This window comes from Panthera uncia, assembly GCF_023721935.1.
Source record: "Panthera uncia isolate 11264 chromosome B2 unlocalized genomic scaffold, Puncia_PCG_1.0 HiC_scaffold_24, whole genome shotgun sequence".
NCBI lineage: Eukaryota > Metazoa > Chordata > Mammalia > Carnivora > Felidae > Panthera > Panthera uncia.
The window spans coordinates 71,784,078-71,803,146 of NW_026057580.1; the positions used below are offsets into that span (position 1 = coordinate 71,784,078).

The window sequence follows — 19,069 nt, forward strand, 5'->3', positions numbered from 1 at the left end:
CCCGCCTCCCTCTCTCGCCTCCAAAACAAACGACCTCGCTCAGATCCTGTTTGCGCTTTACTTGCTTCCTGCCCGGAAGCAGTTTGCCCGTGAGCTTAGCCACTGCTCCCTTTGGAGTTGACTAGCTTGCCGTTTCCTCCTTCTCATCCTTTTCTCTTGTGCATGTGTTTTCTCAGAGCGAGCCCTTGCGGGGCCCTGGCTCCACCGAATGAATTACAGGAAACTGGCCAGGGCATGCTCGCTCTCCCTCCGTTCCTAGAGAGTCAGAAAGCCTGGGAATGGGTTTGGCAAGAAGGTCTCTGTACCCCCAACCTCAATCGCTTCCAGCGCCTCCCACTTCCCCGCCCAGACGGCAAGTGCAAAACCTGCGTCCTTTGCTCTCTGAGGTGCTTCAGGATCACCCCGCATTCCCCAGGCCACAGGGCATCCTCCTTGAGCCTTGTTTCAGAAAGGGGGACCCAAAAGTTGTTGGAGGAGAGAAGTAGGGATCCCGGCCGGCTCTCTCCTCCCTCTGCCCCTGTCTTGGCCACAGCCTGCCAGCCTCTCCACTGATGTGCCTGTCCTTCCTGCCACAGCCTTTGTTCATGCCAGGCGCCAAGTCCCCACTGGGAAGTCTGAAAGAGTGACCGGTGGTTCTCCCTCTTTCTAACTGTCCTGTCTCTCAATGCCGCCTCCTTTCCTTCTCAAAGACAACTGGATGTTGTTGCTGGTTTTTTTGGAATGAGGTCAGTGGACGTTGTTTTCCCCGAGAATGTTCTACTGTGCTAGAGACACAGGGAGCAGGGCAGAAAGAAGAAAGGAATCTGCACGTTCCATGGCACTTGTGTCCCTCCAATCTTAGCGTCACCCAAACCTGCCAATACGATTTCCTTCCAGGCTTTTCACACTTACATGGCCTGTCACAGGTCTGTGACTTTTAAGTGAGCTTTGAAAAAAAATAAAAAACCTCAAAGGCTGAACTAAAAGAAAGAACAGGGCACGAAGCACGTAGCCAACCATGGTGGTGAAAAAGGAGAAGGTCTGCAGTTATTTGATGGATGTTCTGTATCTCACGTGCTTACAACTTTATACTTGCACACCCCAAGTCTTAAGCCAAGCTTCAATCTCATTTTAAAGGGCCATTGGGGGAGGGGGTGCCTGGGTGGCTCAGTCAATTAAGCCTCCGACTTCAGGTTAGGTCATGATCTCCATGAGTTAGAGCCCCGCATCCGGCTCTGTGCTGACAGCTCACAGCCTGGAGCCTGTTTTGGATTCTGTGTCTCCTTCTCTCTCTACCCCTTCCCCACTTACGCTGTGTCTCTGTCTCTCTGTCTCTCTGTCTCTCTCTCTCTCTGAAATAAATACACATTAAAAAATTAAAAAAGAAAAAAAAAGGGTCATTAGGGGGCCCCAAGGCCCCCCAACCAACTCTTGTTGGCCCTGTGTTAAGTCTCTGAGAATTTATTTATTTATTTATTTATTTATTTAGAGAGCACACATGCATGCGTGAGGATGCCTGTGTGTGTAGGCACGCAAGTGGGCGAGGGGCAGAAAGAAGGGGTGAGAGAATCCCAAGCAGGCTTTGCTTTGCACCGTTCAGCACAGAACTGGACCTCACGAACCGTTCAGTCATGACCTGAGCAGAAGTCGAGGGCCCCACGCTTAATCAAGTGAGCCACCCAAGTGCCCTTGGCATCTGAGAATTCAGATATCTCTCCCGAGCAAGTAGAATGGTAATTCCCACCCCTCACTCCATATGGCATCTAAATGATGCCCATAAATGAATGACAGTATATTCAGTGGCCCTCACAGACTATGGGCTTCCTCACAGTATGGTGGCCTAAGGAAGTGAGACTGCCAATGCAGAATCTGAAGGTTTTAAGAACAAGTACTTTAGGGGCGCCTGGGTGGCGCAGTCGGTTAAGCGTCCGACTTCAGCCAGGTCGCGATCTCGCGGTCTGTGAGTTCGAGCCCTGCGTCGGGCTCTGGGCTGATGGCTCGGAGCCTGGAGCCTGTTTCCGATTCTGTGTCTCCCTCTCTCTCTGACCCTCCCCCGTTCATGCTCTGTCTCTCTCTGTCCCAAAAATAAATAAAAAACGTTGAAAAAAAATTAAAAAAAAAAAAAAAAAAGAACAAGTACTTTAGCAAGCGCAATGGAAATACCGTTGCCATCTTTTTTTTTGACTTTGGTTTGGAAGTTACGCAGCATCATTCTTGCTATGCTCAGTTAGACCAAATAATCAGAAAACCCTGCCCAGTTTTAGGGGGAGGGAACATAAACGCTCCTCCTGATGAGAAGGGTGTGAAAAAATTTGTGGACGTATTATACGATGTTGACTGACAACCTCTTTGTCTTGCAGTGAAGTTGTTTTTTGTTTTTTTTGTTTTTTTTTTTTCCCTACCCTGATCTTTCCAATTCTTCTGATTGGTCTATCTTCAGCTTCTAACTTCCATGCCTCAAATAATGGCTATTTCCTCATTGAAAATTTTAGGAAGTGAGGTAGTTAGACTTCAGAGGTGGCTGCCTGAGGAACCACATCTCCCAGTATTGTGCTCTCGTGCAGTCCCTTCCCACCCTGAGTCTGGGCTGGCACTGTGGAGGAAGTGATCCTGTATGACTTCCAAGGTTAGGTCTTCTTTTCTTTTCTTTTCTTTTCTTTTCTTTTTTTCTTTTCTTAAATTTATTTATTTTTGAGAGAGAGAGACACAGAGCATGAATGGGGGAGGGGCAGAGAGAGAAGAAGGCACAGAATCCCAAGCAGGCTCCAGGCTCTGAGCTGTCAGCACAGAGCCCGACGTGGGACTCGAACTCACGAACCATGCGATCATGACCTGAGCCCAGGTCAGCCACTTAACGGACTGAACGACCCAGGTGCCCCCCAAGATTAGGTCTTAAGAAGCCTGGCTGCTTCCACCTAGGTCTTTGGAAATGCTCATTCTGGGGAAAGTCAGCCATCATACAAGGAATCTAACCCAAGACCAACATGCTTTAAGGAATGTAGTCACATGCAGGAACCAGCAAAAGAGAGCAAAAGTTTGGCTAGCTTCCAGTGATTTCAGCCGTCCTAGTCTGGTGGCCAGACACGTAAATGTGGAAGCCATCCTGGATGCCCAGCCTGGTTGAACATTCAGGTGACTCCAGCCCAGCTCCCTTCTGATTGCCTTCACATTTAGGACGCCAAGGAAGAACCACCCAGATGGGTCCAGTGCACCCACCTTCAGAGTGTTGAGCGATAATAATAAATCATTACTTTAAACAACTAAATTTTGAGGTAGCAATAGACAACCAGAATACCAGGTTCTATCAGTTCTCCCCCAGAATGTCTCTCAAATCTGGCTCTCTTGGTGAACCTTCAACATCATTTATTTGTTAAGGCAAAGCTTGCTTTCTGGTTTCTGAGCAAGGACTCATGCTTTTAAGGGAGTTGGTCTTAGAGGTAAGATACGCTCCCAAATGCCTATAAAATAAAGATTGGTACAGAAAAAAAGGTGCCATGAGAGCTCAGAAAAGAGAGGGAGAGAATTACTGCGGCCTGAACCTGGGAGGCCTGAGGAGGAGGTAATATTGAATTGGATCTTGAAGGCCAATTGGCCATTTGTGGCTTTATTTTATAGAAACAGGGGGCTACTAAAGGTTTCTGAGCAGGAAGGTGATGTGATCAAAAATACAGTTCATGAAAATGAGTCTGAAAATGATGCATGAAGTCAGTTGCATTTGGGAGACACCAGACAGGGTTGGTCAATGGAGGTAAAGAAACCAGTAAAGAAACTACCATGAAAATCCAGGGTAGAACAAAGAATCCTCGATCCAGGGCTGTTGTAGTGAGAACAGGGGGATGAGAATATATTTAAGAGACATTCCAAAGGTTGATATGACTGTGAAACATTATTTTTTTCACGTACATGTAATGATAAAATTATTAACATCAATTCCCCTATTCCTGGAATAAATGAAAACAAAATGATCCCACAGCTTTCACTCTGGAAGGAAATGTGTTTTCTTTAAAAGAAAGTACCTTTAAAAAATACTTTATGTTCTGTGAGAAAAAAGTAAATTGAATCCATGACTTAAAATATGTGTGATCACAGATGACACGTCTGAACACTTACAGCCCAGTTCTAATATATTTACATTGATGTACAGTTTTTGTCACTCATCCATCCCTCTGGAACGTTAGTAGTGTAAAACACTTCTCCCCTCACCCTCCAGAAAAGAAAATCAGGGCAATACCGTTACTGATTTCAAAACCCACAGCGGCCGTTGTTGGGGAAATATGGTTGCTACAAACATTCTTTAAAGTATGAGCTCCCTCTGGTGGCCAAAATACTCTTTACGCTTGACCAAATGTGCCCCATGCTTTTATATTTAAATAATTTTCCTGAGCGAAGTTTAACTTCTTCTAGAACTGAATCGGCACTTTTAAATTTTTTTTTGCTTTGTATTAAACACGATCCATAATATTCGTGGTGAATCTCAACATCTACTATTAGAGCTGTAATTTGTAGCTATCAGTTTTCAATAACGTGTTTATTTTGTTTCACACCACACCCAAACACAGTTATCACCTAATTAATGTAAAACTAATTTCTTCTACATTTTCTAAGACAGTGAGGTCATCATTTGTCACTCTGTAAAATGTCCTCATTGAGGAGCCCATATCCTCTTAAAACCAGTTCAAGTTGAAACCATTCCCAAAATATACATTTCCCATTGGAATCCCATCATTCCTTTAGGAAGAGGTCACTCAGCGCATTCCACTGAAGTCACCTCTCACACAAGGGAGTGAGGTCCCGCAAAGCCCCCGAGAAGAAAGCAGTGGCAAGGGATGGGGAGAGAGAAAAGAAAACTAATACTGAGTGCCTACTGTGTGTCAGGAGTTAGGTTTTTTACTTTACATTTGCCATCTCATTTGAAGCCCTACAGAGATGTTCTGTTTCTCTTCTATTCAACATAACATTTTCAAACTCTTACTCATCATAACGAGGCACAGAAGTAAAGCAGACATCATCTCCATCTTTAAGGTGCTTAGGGCCAAGCTGGGGGCACAGACAAGGAAAGAGATGAGTGGAGCTCTCCAGGCAGGTACAAGCCCACGCACTGGAGGAACCTCAGGAGTGGCTCTTGGCCCCAAGTGGGGAGGGGGCTGCTGAACAATAGGGAAGACTTCCCTTCTCGGAGAAAGGGCTCCTAAGTTCAATCTGGAAGGATGCTGAGGAGCCCGCCAGGCAGAGGGACAGTATGTCTAAAGGTCTGGAGTCAGAACGGGGCATTAGTTCAGGTTGGCTGACACTTAGGGAGTGGGTGAATGATTAATATCCCATTTTCCAGATGACCTATTTGACACTCTGAAATGGTAATTAAGAATCCTGCCAAGACAAAAGTGGGACCTCAGTGATTGCATCACTGCCTGCTCGTTCACCTCTCCCTTTTTTACGGTGGGGGTGGGGGGCCGGGGGGACATGACAGTCCTGACTGATCAAGGCTAATGTCAAAGTAAGTAATTACGGCCCACCTCTGAAAATACCTCCATCTTTGAGGTTAAAAATGGCCAGAGTTGTTTGTTTTAAGCAAAAGCAAACATTAGAAGTGGTTTGCTAGACAGCTATAATGAAAATATACAGCTAGCGTTAGGAGTGGAAAGAGTGGGTGGCTTTTTCCCTCAAAGGGTGTCCAGCCTTAGATCCTGACCTTAAGTTCTGATACAGCTGCCTCATCCTGGCCGTATTACTCAGTGGAACTGCATCTTACAGCAAAGACATAAAGTGAACAGAAAAGCTAAAGATTGTGTGTAGTCAAAATTACCCTTGAAACTCCCTTAAATAAGCCATAAAATGACTCATATAAACACAGATATGTATATACAACCCAGTGCCATGAGGTGAGAGAGCGACTCAGCTAAACTATGAGGAGCACAAAATTAGAGCCTATATGCAGGTGTGTGGTTATTCAATCCACTCTGCCTTTAAGAGAGTTGTCAAATCCCAGTTAATGGGGCAATCAGTGGAGAATTCTAAATATTCCTGCTTGTCTGCACAGTTTATTTCATTCTGTATTCACATAAATCCTCTTCACCTTCATATATAATTTTATTCACTGTTCTAATTCAATTCTTTCAGTTTAGGACAGATGCTTTGTTGCCATTGTAAAGATCCAACCAGATGTTACATAGGACTATAACTTGAACGTTAACTACCACGTAATAGACGCTCAATAATGTTTGCTGGATTTAAATCTGAATTTGGTTTTCTTGGGCTCATACTCACATATTCTTTGAGAAGTTGTGGAAAAGCATTTGGTCACCTTCTTCCTGTCTTCCTGGTTGGCATTTCATGGATGGTTCTCTTGTATATAAATCAGTTTCATAACCTAGGGCATTGATTGTCTGTCTTCCTGAGTATAGTTGGGCCTACCAGGGGTTTCTAAAGTCAGTCTCAAGTGATGGACTTTAATTATAGCTCCCTTTCTTTGAATTTTGAGGACAATTCTTTAATTATATAGCTGGTCCGTGTCAATAAGTGTTATCAGATGCTGTAAGAAAAAGGGTAGGCAGTCTAACTCTCTAATAGGGCTTTAGCCCTGCCTTTTCTAAAGTAACTATAAACACATGGCACATCAAAATTCTACCCAAGAAACTTTCTATGTCCCAAGCACTCGCTGAAACACAACAGGGGACAAAGAAATGAATAATAGATTGTCCTCTGATCCTAAAGAGAATATTTCTTTCCTTTTCCTTTTTTTAAACATAAAGGCAATTATCTTCGGTAAGATGCACTCATACAGTGAAACCATAGTCTGCTTCTCTCTGCTCCTTGAATTAAATTAATACTTAATCATAAAATTAATTATTGATTGTTAAGTTAATTAGCACTTCTCTAACAATTCTTTTGAATTTAATGACTAGATTAAGGGTTTTTTCAGTATTCTAGCTTCATGATTGTTAAGAATATTAATAAAAGTTAATATAGCTTAATTTATCCAATATTCTAGCTCATCTGTTCTAATTAAGAATATCTGACAACTCACTAATAAGGAAATCAGTTTAGAGGCATTTTTATCTAAACACTTTTGTCATTTCAATACATTGTTATCACTATATCGGGGGAAAAAAACAAGAATCTATTTTTATTGAATAGAAAGGTATTAAAAATAGATTTTTTTTTCCTCTTCACATGAATCAGAAAAAGAATGATAATGTATGGACTTTTAATTTTTTTCTCCAATCAGATAGGCGTTTAATGGTATGGTTGTAATTTGCAATTCTCAGGCTACTTATAGATTTTGGTATTTTTCATATCTTTATCAGCCATTTGATTTCTTCTTTTGTGAAGTGCCTATTCAGGTCTTCTGGTCATTTTGCTTATTGATTTGTACTAGTATTTAACATTCTGGATACCAGTTTTTTTGTTTGTTTTGTTTTATTTGTTTGGTTTTTGGTTATATGTATTCTAAATACTTTCACCATTCTGCTTCTGTCTTTTTAACTTTTAAAGAAATAGACATTTTTAATTTAATGTCTGAAACAAGTCTTTATTTAGCTTTTGTTTTAAAAGGTATTTTTGCTGGGTATAGAATTCTAGCTTGACTGTTTTTCTTTCCATGTTTTAAAGATGCTGCTTCACTCTCTCTTGGTTTGCATTGCTTCAAACGAGATATCTACTGCCATTCTTATCTTTTTCTGTATACAATGTGTCTTCTTTCTGTAGTTGCTCTTAAGATTTTCATCTTTATCACTTGTGATCAATCTATTATATTCCTTGGTGACATTTTCTTCATGTTTCTTGTGCTAGAGGTTTATTGAACTTCTTGGATGTGTGGGTTTATAGTTTCTATCAAATTTAAAATGTTTTTAGTCTTTATTTCATCATTTACTGTTTCTACTGTTACTTTTCTCCTTCAGAGACTAGAATCACAGGTATATTAGGCCTCTTAATGCAGTCCTGTGGTGCAGTAGAATTCTGTTTTTCCCAGTCTTTCTCTGTATCTCATTTTGAATAGTTTCTATTGCTTGTCTATTAATCTTTTCGTCTGCAATGTTTAATCTGCTCTTACTCCCAGCCCGTGTTTTCTCAATTAAGTCACTGTATTTTTTCATGTCTAGAAATTCTATTTGGAGACGGCTGGGTGGCTCAGTAGGTTTAAGCATCTGACTCTTGATTTCAGCTCAGGTCATGATCTGTTTCATGAGTTTGAGCACCACATTGGGCTCTGCACAGACCTCATGGAGCCTGCTTGGGGTTCTCTCTCTCTCTGCTCTTCCCCCCTGCTCACAGACTCTCTCTCAAAATAAATAAATAAACTTAAAAAAGGAAGTTCTATATGAGTATTTTTCATACCTTTGATGTCATTATATAACATGTTTAATCCTGTTTCTATCATCTTAAACATGTGGAATATAGCTATAATAAAGGTTTTAATCTCTTGTGTACATATCTAATTTTCTCATCTGCATAGTTTATAGGTCTGTCTCCAATGATTGATTTTTCTTTTCATTTTGTCTTTTTCTTTCTTTTTTTTCTCTTTCTTTCTTTCTTTCTTTCTTTTTTTTTTTTTCTTGCCAGACATTATAAATTATACTTTGTTAGGGACTAGTTTTTTCTGTTCCTATAAATAATCTTAAGCTTTGCTCTGAGATGTAGTTAATGGGAAAAGCCTGGTGTTTTTTCAATTTTGTTAGATGACACCAAGCAGCCATTAGTCTGGAGCTGATTTTGTGCCATCACTAAGGTGATGCTCTTCTGAGAACTTTAACCGATGCTACGTGAATTATGCGGTTTTCTAGTCTGGCTGCTGGAAACACAAACTATTTCTGGCTGTGTTGAGCTCCAAGTTGTATTCTCTCTGCTTCTTTTGGACAGTTCTTTCTGTCAGCTGTCAGAAATTTGTGAGAACATACCTGAGCTTCTATCTGAAGCTCTCTCTTTATACACATGTACTTGCATATATATATTCTGTCCTGTGAACTCTAACCATCTGAACTCCCCTTAACTGCCAGCTCTATCTTCTCAACTCAGGGAGACTGGTGAACTTCACTTGTGTTCTTCCTCACCTGTGCTGTGACCTAAAAACTCTAGGAAGTATGTGGGAGCAATTACAAATGGCTGCCTTCTCACTGTGACCTCAGATAGTCTTTTCTCTCTATTGTGTGTATGCATGGCCCTGGTGTCTCTCTGTGTGTCCAAATGTACTCTTCTTATAAGGACAAATCAGATTAAATTAGGGTCTACTCTAATTGCTTCATTTTAACCTAATCACCCTTTTAAAGACCTTATCTTCAAATCCAGTCCTACAGGTTAAGACTTCCACATATGAATTTGTGGGGGTGAATGGGCACAATTTAGCCCAGAACAACATTTGTTTTCTTTCTCTCATGGATCACTACTCTGTCTGATATCTCAAAACTATTATTTCATATGTTTTGCCCAAATTTTAAGTTGTTTCAGGAGAGAGGTTAAATCCAGTACCTGTTATATCATCTCAGCTAGAAGTAAAATTCTGAAACTATTAATTTTAAAATGGTACAATTTGTTAATTTTTTTCTTGCTTATCCCAAGTTGCTTTTTTCTTGTGTATCCCAAGATATTCTTTTATATCATTTTCTGAAAGGTTTATATCATGGCCTCTCCTGTTTAAGTAGTTAATCTACCTGGAATTGATTTTTGTTTATGGTGTAATATTGGAATCCAGTTGCATTTTTTTCCTCATAAGGATATCTAATTGTGTCAGCATTATTTTCTAAAAGGTCAATTCTATTTCCCCCTTTCTATGAAGAATATTCTTATCATAAATCAAGTGTTTATAAATGTGAGAATTTGATTCTTGCCCTCTATTCTGTTCCACTAGTATAATTTTTATTCCTGTAATATTATTCCAAATAATCCTATATGCTCTTATTTACAAATAAAAGTTTGATAATATCAACTGCTAATTAGGATGTACAGGAAAAGAAATGTTATTGAGAATAGAATCCGTATGATCATTGTTTTTGTTTCTTAAGGATGCCATAACAAATTACCATAGCTGAGTGACTTGAAATAACATATTTTCTCATAGTTCTGGAGGCCAGAAGTCCAAGATCAAGGTTTCAGCAGGGCCAGACCATTCCTGAAGGCTCTAGAGAAGAATCTTGCTATGTTTATGGTTGCCAGAAATGTAGCTACATCATTTCAATTTCTGCCTGTCTTCACTTGGCCATCTTTCCTCTGGGTATGTCTCCTGGTCTCCACATCACTCTCTCCTTATAAGGATCCTAGTCAGTGGATTCAGTATCTATCATAATCTAGTATGACCTTATCTTAACTTGATTACATCTACAAAGACCCAATTTTCAAATATGGTTACATTCACAGGTATCAGGTGTTAGCACTTCGACATATCTCTTTGGGGGACAAAATTCCAACCACAAAAATTACTTGGAAAAAATAATACGACATTTATTAATAGAGTTGAATGCATACATTGCTAAGACTAGCAAGCAATTCCATTCTTTTTTTTTTTTTTTAATTTTTTTTTCAACGTTTTTTATTTATTTTTGGGACAGAGAGAGACAGAGCATGAACGGGGGAGGGGCAGAGAGAGAGGGAGACACAGAATCTGAAGCAGGCTGCAGGCTCCAGGCTCTGAGCCGTCAGCCCAGAGCCTGATGCGGGGCTCGAACTCACGGACCGTGAGATCGTGACCTGGCTGAAATCGGACGCTTAACCGACTGCGCCACCCAGGCGCCCCTCAATTCCATTCTTAAATATATATCTTAGCGACACAATCCCTACGTGCACCAGACTGTAAGAATATGTTTAGCAATATCATATAAATATTATATAAATATTTATATATATATTTATATATATTATATAAATATATCATATATAAAATATTATATAAAATATTATAAATATTATATAAAAATATATAAAATATTATATAAAGGTGATAGGGATAAACAAATTCTGACATATTTGTGTAGTGAAATACTGCAATGCCATGAAAATGAACAAACTATACATATAGTCACCAACTTAAATGAATCTTATAAACATACTGTTCAGCAAAAAAATACTAGTCACAAAAGAACACATATAGTATAATTCTACTAAAATTAGCAATCTGTGCCGATATTTCAGGCCACAAGCTTCCACGTGTAATTTAAAGAAATTCATACAAGAAGTTTGACATGAAGATGTAAGTATTAATTCTCTGCTAATTCAAGCTGTCTTGAAGAGAAAAGAGTTTTGCACTTTCCAAAGAGTCTGACAGGTTGGTTCATCCAAAGTAGAGGTCAGCAAACTTTTTCTGTAAAAAACCAGACAGTAAAAGCAACCATAGACATTACATAAGAGAATGAGCATGGCTGGATTCCAATACAGCTTTATTTACAACAATAGGCAGTGGGCTACATTTGGCCCACAGACCATAATTAGTTTCCTCATGATCAAAAGCACAGATAAAATTATGTTGTCAACAACCCATGACACCCTGCTCAAAAGCCTTTATTTTATTTATTTGTTCTTTCTGCCAAATTAAGTCCAATCTCCTTACCTTCCATTCAAAGCACAGCAAGATTTTGGGTCCCGGCCTATGTCTCCAACCTCATTTTTCTCCTCTACTCATCAATCACAAATTTGAATTTGAATCAAGTTGGGGTCTTAGGCACTCTCTCAACATTTCCCCATGCTCTTCGTCCATGCTCACACTGTTCCCATCAGATGGAATATTCCCATAAGAACAAAACCATGTCTACATTCTGCTCATCCTTCCAGAGGTAGCTCACATATGCTGCTTCCTCAGTAATAACTATTTAAATCATCTGATCCAACTTTCTCTTCTCGATTTCCATAACGCTTATTCCTTTCATAGCTCCTTGAAGACTGTTTTGTCCCCGTCTTTTTTGTTGAGGTATAATTTACACATACTAAAATCCACCCACTTAAGGTGCATAGTTGAAGAATTTTGGCAGCTGCATACAATTGTATAATCACCATCACAACCAAGATATAAAACACTTCTATAATCCCCAAAAAGGTTTTTTGTGCCCCTTTGAAGTTGACCCCCTCCTCCAAACTCTGGGTAAACTCTGTTCCTTTTTGTCATTATAGTTTTGCCTTTTCTAGATTCTCCTATAAGTGGAACCATAGAGGATATGTCTTTTTTTTTTTAATATATGACTTTCAATTAGGATAAAGTTTCTGAGGTTCATCCATGCTGTTTTTGAACATATTTTGTTCCTTTTTAAAGAGATATACCACAAAATTTATTAGTAGACCGACATTTGAATTGCTCCTATTTTTAATTCCAATGAATAGTGCTGCTATGAACATTTGCAAACAGATCTTTGTGCGGACATGTGTTTTCATGTTACTTTGGCAAATACCTAGGAGTGAAATTGCTGGGTCGGATGAAAACACCAGACTGTTTCCCACCATCGTCACATGAGAGTTCCAGTTGCTCCCCATCCTCATTAGCCCTTGGTCGTCAGTCTTTAATTTTTTCATACTAGTCGCCGTTGTGGTGTCTCAGTACACTCTTCGTTTGTGCTTCCCTAATGAGTAATTGTGTTGAGTTACTTTTCATGGTGTTTAGTAGCCATCTGTATCTCTTCTTTGGTGAAAAGCCTAAGCGTTTTGCCCAGGGTTAAAATCGGGTTGTTCTTGAGTTGTAAGAGTGCTTTATAAATTCCAGATAAAAGTCCTTTGTCGGATAGGTTTTGCACATATTTTCTCTTGCTCTGTGGCTTGCCTTTTGTTTCCTTGGATGTTTTTCTCCACGAAAAAGAAATTAAATTGAATGAAGTCCATCCTTCCTGTTATTTGTAAACTCCATAAGGGTAGGGGTTGTGAGTTACACATCTTACATGTCAATATATGATAATAAGACTGGAAACTCATTATGTAATGGGCACTAAGATTTGTTTCATATATTTCTTTGCATTTGATTGTCACCCACCTGTAAGTAGGTGTTCTTGTCCTCACTGTGGTGCTGTGGAGGTGAAAGCACTGAGAGGTGTAACTTCATCAGTTAAATGACTAGTAAGAAATGGGGCCAGAATTCAAACCAGGGTCTTCTGTTTGACCTTGAAGTCCATGCTTTTAGACACATTAGGATGCCTCCCTTTGTTGGATGACTAGGTATATGAATGAATGAATGCTGCCTTATTAGTTCTTAAAGATTATGTGTGTGTGTGCACGTGCATTAGTAGAGGCCTTTGCACGCATTAAAAACCCTACAACAATTCAAAGAACTGAAAATAGTGATTAGCCATGATGGTAAGAGAAAGTTGGGGAAGCGAAAGTAGGAAAGAAAGTTACCATGTTTTACATCTTTCATTTTTGAACCAGATGAATGTATTATGTAGTATATCAATCTATTAAAAGAAAAATGAAGCCCCATATTTAGGACAATGGCGTGTATTAGAGATCAATAGAAAAATAGCTTATACATTTTATTAAGGGAATAGTTACTAATGATTCTGCAAGAGAGAGAGAGAGAAAGAAACCATTACATTGCGGTGTCTTCAGAGTAGAGGATTTCTCTTACAATATTTATTTTATTTTATTTTATTTTATTTTATTTTTTTAACGTTTATTTATTTTTGAGACAGAGAGAGACAGAGCATGAACGGGGGAGGGGCAGAGAGAGAGGGAGACACAGAATCTGAAACAGGCTCCAGGCTCTGAGCGGTCAGCACAGAGCCCGATGCGGGGCTCGAACTCGCATACCGCGAGATCGTGACCTGAGCTGAAGTCGGACGCTTAACCGACTGAGCCACCCAGGCGCCCCCTCTTACAATATTTTAAATTTGAAGCTTCCACATGTGACTGTAGACATGCTTGCAAGTTTAGGCCAAGGGCAAGAAGTCATACCTTCAAAATTCCCTTTTCATCCACCATGTTAGTTCTTTTTTTTTCAACGTTTATTTTTTATTTTTTGAGACAGAGAGAGACAGAACATGAACGGAGGAGGGTCAGAGAGAGGGAGACACAGAATCTGAAACAGGCTCCAGGCTCTGAGCTGTCAGCACAGAGCCCGACGTGGGGCTCGAACTCACGGACCGCGAGATCATGACCTGAGCTGAAGTCGGACGCTTAACCGACTGAGCCACCCAGGCGCCCCAACACCACCATGTTAGTTCTAATGTGTGGTAGCCAAGCCCATCTTCCTGTGGGGCCCTCAACAAAGGAAGAGTCAATTACTGTTAAAAGCTTTGGGTTATTAACATAGAATTTGTACTTGTAGTTGCCCGCTCCCCAGATTCACAGAAGGACAAAATTACGATGAATTTTGAAAGACTCCCCCGCAACTAATGAAAATACAATTAATGAAAACAGAAGACCTCACTGGCCTTAATGAGAAGGCCTGAGATGGATTTAATTGCTGGGCCTACCCCAAATGCTCTGTTAGATTCACACCGTGGAAGAGCCAACATGGATATAGTGGAGCGTGGACATGACATCAATAAGACATGTCAAAGCTATTCATCACTTTGACGTTTCATGAAAGCCCTGACAGAAACCACGCAGTCCCTCATGACCGGTTGGATATCTTGCGGTGTTCCTAAGGCAGCTTCTGCAGACCTGAAAGAGCAGGCCAAAGAGTGCCAGCGTGTCTTTGTCCTCTCGTTCCAGCTCCCTGGCTGCCTGGATCACAGCATGCATTATCTGGATCGAAGGGATGACCCTTGTCCAGAAGGCTGGATGCACAGGTGGAAGATGCCGCAGCCGGCACCAGTGACACCTGAAGAATGAGCCAGGTGGAGAGGAGCTAAAAAGGAAAGGGAGCTTTAGGAGTGGGCCTAGGGAGAACGGTGGTTGGGGGTATTTATATAGAAGGGATGGATAGTGAAGTCATTAATGATTCTGAGAGAGACAGAGAGGGAGAGAGAAACCATCGCAAGCACCCCACGCCCAGGGCCTACATTGTAGAGAGTAAACACTGCACACAGAGTACATTTCCCTGATAGGAAGCTCTGTGCAAAGGTCCCAAAGCAATTCCTTAAAAGTCCTATGTCATGATGAGCTTAGAAAGATCTAGACATGGAAATGTAGCAATGGCCGCAATGGGTATAATAAACCCCATTGGCTGGCCTGAGTTTTAACTCCCTGCAATGGTGGTTCTCTTCAGATAAGGAGCCCTGAGCAACCTTTTCCTTCCTTAGGTCTTTATAGGGGTATCTTATTATATAGTAATAATAGCCTGCACGGTGCAGAAAAGCACAGTGAAAGATAAGTGCTCATAAGCAGTATGGTGCAGTAATTAAGAGCCCAGAATCTGGTAAAAATCTCAGCTCTGTCACTTTCTACCCTTAAGGTGATAGGACAAGCTAATTAATCACTTTGCACCTCAATCTTCTGATCTCAAAAATAGAAATAATAATGAAAATAATAGTATTTGCCTAGATCAGTTGTTGTGGAAGAGAAACAAGGTTAAGTATATAATGTGCTTAGCATGACCCTGGAAAACAGAAAGCTTCCAATAAACTCTAGCAGTCATTGTGATTACCATTGTTATTACCAATTTTATTACCAATAAATTACCAATACCAATTACCAATATTATTACCATTAATAATATTAATATTATTATGACTCCAGCTTATCTTCTACTTCCCATATTTAATCTGTTAACAAATCATTCAATATAAAATCTGATGTCTACGTTGGCCCAGATTTTTGTCATCTTGACTGAAAATATATATGCCTGTTGGTCTCCAGTCTCATTCTTCTTCATCTCAAACTTTTGACCAAGCATATATCCGGAGGTAAGGATATGGCGAATACACTTGTCATTTGCATTATCTGACAGTGTGAATATTTGCTTCCCAGAAGCCTGATATGGAAAACACATAGCACCGCTAAAAGCATTAAATAAAATGGAGTTGATATGGTTACACTAATCTGCACTTTCTAAATTTATTGATGGAGGCAAAGAAAATAGGCTGGCGTGGATTTCGTACAATTTTGGATCACACTAACCTAGATTCAAACAGTTCGTTCAGCTAAAAATATTGTTTCCTCCCATGAGGTTCCCAATTTTGCAGAGAAAGATGCCTCTGAGAAGTACAGTACTTGATACAGTGAGTGGTCTTGTATTCCGGAGGGAAATTACACAAGGACATCACCACCACATTCTCCAGAAGTAGAGATTCTTTGGCACTGAGTCCCAACCGACGTAGGGTCCCCTGAAGTACAGAACAAATGATACCAGCAGTGCAGCCAGCCTCGGTGGAGTTGACGACAGAGGGTGTCTTTGTGTGGTCAATGTTGACTTCCTTTTGTGGCCAGGCCCACTGAGTTGGGTGTGACAGAAGGCAAGAAAGAAACCAGACCCACAATTAACAGATGGCTGGCCCAAGCCCAAGGGGGAAAGAAACCACCTCAGAAGCCTCACAGAAAATATTTGCCTGGGAGGCTCTTCCTTAGAAGGATGTTGAGGGTTGTTAAATGTATCCTGCTGTTAGGCAAGTGAGAATTTTACTTGTTTCTTACACAGAAAGAAACACCAGGAAGAAAAGCCCTGCTCTTAAGAACAGTCTTTTAATTATAAAAGTAGAAAACATGTTTCTTTCTAACACTTAACATTGAACTTCCTTCATCATCCCATAAGCAACCTTGCGGATGTCAGGTGGCAAGTCCTCAGAATCACCTATACCCATCCCTGTCTCCTCCCTCTTCAGCAGGGAGACATCTCAAGCCACGTTTCATTTCTGTAGTGTGGAGGCAAGTGTCACACATTTCGTAGGTAATTCAGTAGATACCAGTGGGATTAATGTTTTAAAATGAAACCATCAGGGGCATCAAGATGGCGTCTGCCAGCAGAGTTGTTCAGGTAGTCAAACCACATAGTCCATGAATAAGGTTCCCTGACAGAAGAGACAATCCTAAACTCAATGTATCAAAAGTTTTGAGCTCAGCAGGACTCCCATCTCACTCTTCTTCAATTTCACAGCGTTCTAAGGGCAGGAAATCACCAGATTTGCTGATTCATCAGGGTCCACTAGACACTGCAGAAATAATAAAAACATTACGTCAGAAATACAGAAGGAAACTTGTGTCTCGAGAAGAAATTGAATTTATCCAACGTGGAGGTCCAGAATAATCACTGACGGTGTGGCTGCTGTTTGTAATCAGACAAAAGAATGGTCTTTACAATAAAGGACTTCCAAAATGGCACATGAAAAATTACACATTAAACAACTTGAATAAATATTCTGTAAGGAAAAAAAAAGGAAATATAGAAGATTTAGATGGACATATCTCCTAATATATGTATCTTGGTCAGCTTCTCCACAAACTTACCTATTTGCTTATATTCTTATTAAAGTATACATTTATAAAAATTTTTAAAGAAATTATCAGCTCTGCTGTAACCATCATCCTTATTTAAATTCACTGACCTTTATACCAAGGCCAAATACATTTTCATCTTTATACTTTGTTAAAGCCATCTATGTAAAGTTGGCAGAAAAACCTATATAGTAACTTATAGGTAGTAATAGTCTCCACGTGTATTTTATTTTTTTAACCCCAAATCTCAAGGCATTTTAGAAAGAAACATTATTGCATCTTTTATTTTTAATGAAAAAAATAAAATAATGATAAAAAATGAATGTCAATCTAGGGGCGCCTGGGTGGCTCACTCGGTTAAGTGCCCGACTTCAGCTTAGGTCATGATCTTGTGCTCCGTGAGTTCGAGCCCCGCGTCAAGCTCTGTGCTGACAGCTCAGAGCCTGGAGCCTGCTTCAGAATCTGTCTCCCTTTCTCTGCCCCCTCCCCTCCTCACACTCTGTCTCTGTCTCTCTCAAAAATAAATAAACATTAAAAAAATTTTTTTAAATGAATGCAATCTAAATAATAGTCAATAAAAAGTTAGCAAATTCTGGTAATTGATAAAAGAGTATACTATGCAGTCATTAAAATTATGATATAGCTTTACATTAACAGAACACTATCCTTGGAAATTTTATTAAAAAAAAAGTAAAAGCAGTTTAAAATATGTATAATACAATACCCGATTTTGTAAAAATATGTGTGGATGTATGTGTAAAAATATGTATGGATATGTTTGTGTTTGTAAATAGGAAAGTAATTAAAAGGTATTTAACATTGGTTTTCTACCATGATGGGGAAGGGGACACAGTACAACTGATTCTTGTTTTTATATTTTATGTATTACTATATTTTCTGTTTTTTTAACAATGGAGAGGTATTACTTTATATACAGAGAAAAATACAGCCAATTTAAAAGAATATGTAGCAACAATCATTTTTTTTTAAGTTTTTTAATGTTTATTTTTGAGAGAGAGAGAGAGAGAGAGAGAGAACAAGTGGGGGAGGGGCAGAGAGAGGGAGATAGAATTTGAAGCAGGCTCCAGGCTCGGAGCTGTCAGCACGTCTCAGACTCGGGAAATCATGACCTGAGCCGAAGTCTGACGCTTAACCAACTGAGCCACCTAGGTGACCCAACAATCTTAAAATATTTTTGATTTACCCCATATCTCATGACCAATAATTATTTAATTTTTTTTCATGCTAGTTGTACTGGTTAGCTAATTTTTTAAATGTATTTATTTATTTTTGAGAAAGGGGGGGGCAGAGAGAGAGGGAGACAGAGGATTCAAGATGGGCTCTGCGCTGACTGCCAAGAGTCTGATGTGGGACTCAAACTCACAAACTGTGAGATCATGACCTGATCCAAAGTCGGACGCTCAACCAACTGAGCCACCCGGGCGCCCCTGATAAGCTAACATTTTGAAACAAAGCACACCAAAATTCACTGCCTTAAAATGCTAATCTATTATTATTATAGCTGATGAATCTCTTTGACACCTGAGGATTGCCTGATCTAGGCTGAGTTTGGTTGATGTCACGGGTTGACTTGCATCCCCCAAAAAATGATATGTCAAAGTCCCAACACCCAGTACCTCAGAATGTGATTGCATTTGGAGAAAGGCTCTTTAAAGAAGTAACTAAGTTAAAATTAGGTCATTATGGTGGGCCTAATCCAGTATGATTGGTGTTCTTACAAGAGGAATGCCTCGAAAGAGAATGCTAGGTGAACATAAAGACAAGCTACAAGCCAAGAAGAGAAGCCTCAGAAGAA

General features: G+C 39.9%; 1 pseudogene; it reads left to right on the plus strand.

Annotated features, from left to right (window-relative positions):
* Nucleotides 1-15,663: 15,663 nt before the first annotated feature.
* On the plus strand, nt 15,664-17,089 carry LOC125939129 (alpha-ketoglutarate dehydrogenase component 4-like; annotated as a pseudogene).
* Nucleotides 17,090-19,069: the final 1,980 nt, after the last annotated feature.